The 7085-nt window shown below is 50.1% G+C and overlaps 1 long non-coding RNA gene across 1 annotated transcript; it reads right to left on the reverse strand.

Annotated features, from left to right (window-relative positions):
• Positions 1-2013: 2013 nt before the first annotated feature.
• On the reverse strand, positions 2014-4663 carry LOC147006877 (uncharacterized). Its single transcript, XR_015054546.1, has 3 exons — positions 3306-4663; positions 2830-3101; positions 2014-2161 (listed from the first exon to the last, which is right to left on the reverse strand). It is a non-coding gene; the product is annotated as an uncharacterized LOC147006877 (long non-coding RNA).
• Positions 4664-7085: the final 2422 nt, after the last annotated feature.

Here is a 7085-nt window from a genome sequence, read left to right on the forward strand (position 1 = left end):
ACTCTCTCAACCTCTCACTCTCTCAACCTCTCACTCTCTCCACCTCTCACTCTCTCCACCTCTCACTCTCTCCACCTCTCACTCTCTCAACCTCTCAGTCTCTCAACCTCTCACTCTCTCAACCTCTCACTCTCTCAACCTCTCACTCTCTCAACCTCTCACTCTCTCAACCTCTCACTCTCTCAACCTCTCACTCTCTCAACCTCTCACTCTCTCAACCTCTCACTCTCTCAACCTCTCACTCTCTCAACCTCTCACTCTCTCCACCTCTCACTCTCTCAACCTCTCACTCTCTCAACCTCTCACTCTCTCTCAACCTCACTCTTTCAACCTCTCACTCTCTCAACCTCTCACTCTCTCAACCTCTCACTCTCTCAACCTCTCACTCTCTCAACCTCTCACTCTCTCAACCTCTCACTCTCTCCACCTCTCACTCTCTCAACCTCTCACTCTCTCAACCTCTCACTCTCTCTCACCCTCTCAACCTCTCACTCTCTCAACCTCTCACTCTCTCAACCTCTCACTCTCTCAACCTCTCACTCTCTCAACCTCTCACTCTCTCAACCTCTCACTCTCTCAACCTCTCACTCTCTCAACCTCTCACTCTCTCCACCTCTCACTCTCTCCACCTCTCACTCTCTCCACCTCTCACTCTCTCCACCTCTCACTCTCTCCACCTCTCACTCTCTCCACCTCTCACTCTCTCCACCTCTCACTCTCTCAACCTCTCACTCTCTCAACCTCTCACTCTCTCAACCTCTCACTCTCTCAACCTCTCACTCTCTCAACCTCTCACTCTCTCAACCTCTCACTCTCTCAACCTCTCACTCTCTCAACCTCTCACTCTCTCAACCTCTCACTCTCTCAACCTCTCACTCTCTCAACCTCTCACTCTCTCAACCTCTCACTCTCTCAACCTCTCACTCTCTCAACCTCTCACTCTCTCAACCTCTCACTCTCTCAACCTCTCACTCTCTCAACCTCTCACTCTCTCAACCTCTCACTCTCTCAACCTCTCACTCTCTCAACCTCTCACTCTCTCAACCTCTCACTCTCTCAACCTCTCACTCTCTCAACCTCTCACTCTCTCAACCTCTCACTCTCTCAACCTCTCACTCTCTCAACCTCTCACTCTCTCAACCTCTCACTCTCTCAACCTCTCACTCTCTCAACCTCTCACTCTCTCAACCTCTCACTCTCTCAACCTCTCACTCTCTCAACCTCTCACTCTCTCAACCTCTCACTCTCTCAACCTCTCACTCTCTCAACCTCTCACTCTCTCAACCTCTCACTCTCTCAACCTCTCACTCTCTCAACCTCTCACTCTCTCAACCTCTCACTCTCTCAACCTCTCACTCTCTCCACCTCTCACTCTCTCGACCTCTCACTCTCTCTCGACCTCTCACTCTCTCTCGACCTCTCACTCTCTCAACCTCTCACTCTCTCAACCTCTCAACCTCTCACTCTCTCACTCTCTCAACCTCTCACTCTCTCTCAACCTCACTCTTTCAACCTCTCACTCTCTCAACCTCTCACTCTCTCAACCTCTCACTCTCTCAACCTCTCACTCTCTCAACCTCTCAACCTCTCAACCTCTCACTCTCTCAACCTCTCACTCTCTCAACCTCTCACTCTCTCAACCTCTCACTCTCTCAACCTCTCACTCTCTCAACCTCTCACTCTCTCAACCTCTCACTCTCTCAACCTCTCACTCTCTCAACCTCTCACTCTCTCAACCTCTCACTCTCTCAACCTCTCAACCTCTCACTCTCTCAACCTCTCACTCTCTCAACCTCTCACTCTCTCTCAACCTCACTCTTTCAACCTCTCACTCTCTCAACCTCTCACTCTCTCCACCTCTCACTCTCTCCACCTCTCACTCTCTCAACCTCTCACTCTCTCAACCTCTCACTCTCTCAACCTCTCACTCTCTCAACCTCTCACTCTCTCAACCTCTCACTCTCTCAACCTCTCACTCTCTCAACCTCTCACTCTCTCAACCTCTCACTCTCTCAACCTCTCACTCTCTCAACCTCTCACTCTCTCAACCTCTCACTCTCTCAACCTCTCACTCTCTCAACCTCTCACTCTCTCAACCTCTCACTCTCTCAACCTCTCACTCTCTCAACCTCTCACTCTCTCAACCTCTCACTCTCACACCCTCTCAACCTCTCACTCTCTCAACCTCTCACTCTCTCAACCTCTCACTCTCTCAACCTCTCACTCTCTCAACCTCTCACTCTCTCAACCTCTCACTCTCTCAACCTCTCACTCTCTCAACCTCTCACTCTCTCAACCTCTCACTCTCTCAACCTCTCACTCTCTCAACCTCTCACTCTCTCAACCTCTCACTCTCTCAACCTCTCACTCTCTCAACCTCTCACTCTCTCAACCTCTCACTCTCTCAACCTCTCACTCTCTCAACCTCTCACTCTCTCAACCTCTCACTCTCTCAACCTCTCACTCTCTCAACCTCTCACTCTCTCAACCTCTCACTCTCTCAACCTCTCACTCTCTCAACCTCAGTCTCTCAACCTCAGTCTCTCAACCTCTCACTCTCTCAACCTCTCACTCTCTCAACCTCTCACTCTCTCAACCTCTCACTCTCTCAACCTCTCACTCTCTCAACCTCTCACTCTCTCAACCTCTCACTCTCTCAACCTCTCACTCTCTCAACCTCTCAACCTCTCACCCTCTCACTCTCTCAACCTCTCACTCTCTCAACCTCTCACTCTCTCAACCTCTCACTCTCTCAACCTCTCACTCTCTCAACCTCTCACTCTCTCAACCTCTCACTCTCTCAACCTCTCACTCTCTCAACCTCTCAACCTCTCAACCTCTCAACCTCTCACTCTCTCAACCTCTCACTCTCTCAACCTCTCACTCTCTCAACCTCTCACTCTCTCAACCTCTCACTCTCTCAACCTCTCACTCTCTCAACCTCTCACTCTCTCAACCTCTCACTCTCTCAACCTCTCACTCTCTCAACCTCTCACTCTCTCAACCTCTCACTCTCTCAACCTCTCACTCTCTCAACCTCTCACTCTCTCAACCTCTCACTCTCTCAACCTCTCACTCTCTCCAACTCTCACTCTCTCAACCTCTCACTCTCTCAACCTCTCACTCTCTCTCAACCTCTCAACCTCTCACTCTCTCTCAACCTCTCACTCTCTCAACCTCTCACTCTCTCAACCTCTCACTCTCTCAACCTCTCACTCTCTCAACCTCTCACTCTCTCAACCTCTCACTCTCACCCTCACACACCCTCTCAACCTCTCACTCTCTCACCCTCTCACTCTCTCCACCTCTCACTCTCTCAACCTCTCAGTCTCTCAACCTCTCACTCTCTCCACCTCTCACTCTCACGCCCTCTCAACCTCTCGCCCTCTCACTCTCTCTCGACCTCTCACTCTCTCTCCACCTCTCACTCTCTCAACCTCTCAGTTTCTCAACCTCTCACTCTCTCAACCTCTCACTCTCTCCACCTCTCACTCTCTCCACCTCTCACTCTCTCCACCTCTCACTCTCTCAACCTCTCACTCTCTCAACCTCTCACTCTCTCAACCTCTCACTCTCTCAACCTCTCACTCTCTCAACCTCTCACTCTCTCAACCTCTCACTCTCTCACCCTCTCACTCTCTCAACCTCTCAGTCTCTCAACCTCTCACTCTCTCAACCTCTCACTCTCTCAACCTCTCACTCTCTCAACCTCTCACTCTCTCAACCTCTCACTCTCTCAACCTCTCACTCTCTCAACCTCTCACTCTCTCAACCTCTCACTCTCTCAACCTCTCACTCTCTCAACCTCTCACTCTCTCTCAACCTCTCACTCTCTCTCAACCTCTCACTCTCTCAACCTCTCAACCTCTCACTCTCTCAACCTCTCACTCTCTCAACCTCTCACTCTCTCAACCTCTCACTCTCTCAACCTCTCACTCTCACACCCTCTCAACCTCTCACTCTCTCAACCTCTCACTCTCTCAACCTCTCACTCTCTCAACCTCTCACTCTCTCAACCTCTCACACCCTCTCAACCTCTCACTCTCTCAACCTCTCACTCTCTCAACCTCTCACTCTCTCAACCTCTCACTCTCTCAACCTCTCACTCTCTCAACCTCTCACTCTCTCAACCTCTCACTCTCTCAACCTCTCACTCTCTCAACCTCTCACTCTCTCAACCTCTCACTCTCTCAACCTCTCACTCTCTCAACGTCTCACTCTCTCAACCTCTCACTCTCTCAACCTCTCACTCTCTCAACCTCTCACTCTCTCAACCTCTCACTCTCTCAACCTCTCACTCTCTCAACCTCTCACTCTCTCAACCTCTCACTCTCTCAACCTCTCACTCTCTCAACCTCTCACTCTCTCAACCTCTCACTCTCTCAACCTCTCACTCTCTCAACCTCTCACTCTCAACCTCTCACTCTCTCCACCTCTCACTCTCTCAACCTCTCACTCTCTCTCAACCTCACTCTTTCAACCTCTCACTCTCTCAACCTCTCACTCTCTCAACCTCTCACTCTCTCCACCTCTCACTCTCTCAACCTCTCACTCTCTCAACCTCTCACTCTCTCAACCTCTCACTCTCTCAACCTCTCACTCTCTCAACCTCTCACTCTCTCAACCTCTCACTCTCTCAACCTCTCACTCTCTCAACCTCTCACTCTCTCAACCTCTCACTCTCTCAACCTCTCACTCTCTCAACCTCTCACTCTCTCAACCTCTCACTCTCTCAACCTCTCACTCTCTCAACCTCTCACTCTCTCAACCTCTCACTCTCTCAACCTCTCACTCTCTCAACCTCTCACTCTCTCAACCTCTCACTCTCTCAACCTCTCACTCTCTCAACCTCTCACTCTCTCAACCTCTCACTCTCTCAACCTCTCACTCTCTCAACCTCTCACTCTCTCAACCTCTCACTCTCTCAACCTCTCACTCTCTCAACCTCTCACTCTCTCAACCTCTCACTCTCTCAACCTCTCACTCTCTCAACCTCTCACTCTCTCAACCTCTCACTCTCTCAACCTCTCACTCTCTCAACCTCTCACTCTCTCAACCTCTCACTCTCTCAACCTCTCACTCTCTCAACCTCTCACTCTCTCAACCTCTCACTCTCTCAACCTCTCACTCTCTCAACCTCTCACTCTCTCAACGTCTCACTCTCTCAACCTCTCACTCTCACGCCCTCTCAACCTCTCGCCCTCTCACTCTCTCTCGACCTCTCACTCTCTCTCGACCTCTCACTCTCTCTCGACCTCTCACTCTCTCTCGACCTCTCACTCTCTCTCGACCTCTCACTCTCTCTCGACCTCTCACTCTCTCTCAACCTCTCACTCTCTCAACCTCTCACTCTCTCAACCTCTCACTCTCTCAACCTCTCACTCTCTCAACCTCTCACTCTCTCAACCTCTCACTCTCTCAACCTCTCACTCTCTCAACCTCTCACTCTCTCAACCTCTCACTCTCTCAACCTCTCACTCTCTCAACCTCTCACTCTCTCAACCTCTCACTCTCTCAACCTCTCAGTCTCTCAACCTCTCAGTCTCTCAACCTCTCAGTCTCTCAACCTCTCAGTCTCTCAACCTCTCACTCTCTCAACCTCTCACTCTCTCCACCTCTCACTCTCTCCACCTCTCACTCTCTCACTCTCTCAACCTCTCACTCTCTCAACTTCTCACTCTCTCAACCTCACACACTCATCTTTAGTTATCCCACCCTTCTTCCTCTCCATGGTACACTGAATCCTGCGGTGAGGCAGTTGCTCTAAAATAACTTGCCTTCTCTTCCTGGAAGACATATTCGACCAAAGGCATTCTCAGTGAATTCCCATAAGCCTGCACCAAGTGTGTCCACTCTCAGAAGAGGCAGAAAACAATACCTGTCCAACGTCAAGGGGAGACAGAAGAGGGAAAGGAATTCTGGACTTGCGTTTGTCCAGAAACGCAAGTCGTGAGGGAGAAAGGGGGAGAGGGCTTTTCGACTTGCGTTTGGTAATAGAACTTGTGGGGGGAGGGTGTAATAAAGGATGAAATGAAATGTAGTATGGTAAAACTATACGTGCGCACAGCATGCAGAAACCACACAGATTTCCATCGGGGGTGGAGAGGGGAGGTCAGCGTGAGATGAAGGGAATGAATGGCAGCGTGAGGGGAAGGTAAGGCAGTGTGAGGGGAATGATCTTCTTGCGTATGGCAACTTTGCTGCCAGGATAGCTATCATTTTTTGGAAGCGGAACTGTGTCGCTGATGCAGTGCCCCTCTACCAGTACACACTGTCACTCATTTCACCGACCTCAAAACGATGACGGGCTGAGTCCAAGCCCCATTGGCCGCTGAATTAAAACACCAGGGGGGGTTAACTCAGGACCCTATGATCCCAAGCCACCACCCGAACCACTAAGCCAACACCAGGCTCTCTCGGAAGGATGACAGGCCGAGTAAACCCCACCTGGTATTAATTCAACCACTGAGTGATATTTGAACTCAGGATCCTAAGATCCCAAGCCCACCACCCTAACCTTTAAGCCAACACCAAGCATAAGTTAATCGGCTTGTTCTTGTCACCTATCCAACTCACCCACCAAGTTTCATCCAAATTCGTAATCGAATTTAGAGATTGGGACCATACTCTGTACAGAGCGTTGGTGCTGCTTCAGCAGTCTCCTTTGCTATTGGGCACAATCCTGGATGGGTCGCCACTCCGACACAGTCTTCCAGCATGTTGGCACTCATTTTGTCGACCTCGGAAGAATAAAAGGCAGTCAACCCCAACTGATATTAATTCAACAGTTAAGTGGGATTTGAACTCAGGACCCGAGGATCCAAAGCTCACCACCCTAACCATTAAACCAACATCAGGCATGTATTCCAGTAGCCGTATTCGGATTTTCCCCAAAATCTCATCGATTCTTCCTTTTCACACACACAACCTTCCCACCAAATTTCATCCGAATCCATCTGCAAACTTTTGAGATATCCTGCATACAGGCAAACAGAGAGACAGACATACATGGGTGAAAAAATATCACCTCCACTACCGAAGATGGAAGGAGATTAAGTGTTCACATGATTAGCTGTGATCTGTTT

Source organism: Eptatretus burgeri, unplaced genomic scaffold (genome assembly GCF_056783735.1).
Source record: "Eptatretus burgeri isolate ZD-2024b unplaced genomic scaffold, Ebu_testis_v1 Ebu_testis_scaffold_1363, whole genome shotgun sequence".
NCBI lineage: Eukaryota > Metazoa > Chordata > Myxini > Myxiniformes > Myxinidae > Eptatretus > Eptatretus burgeri.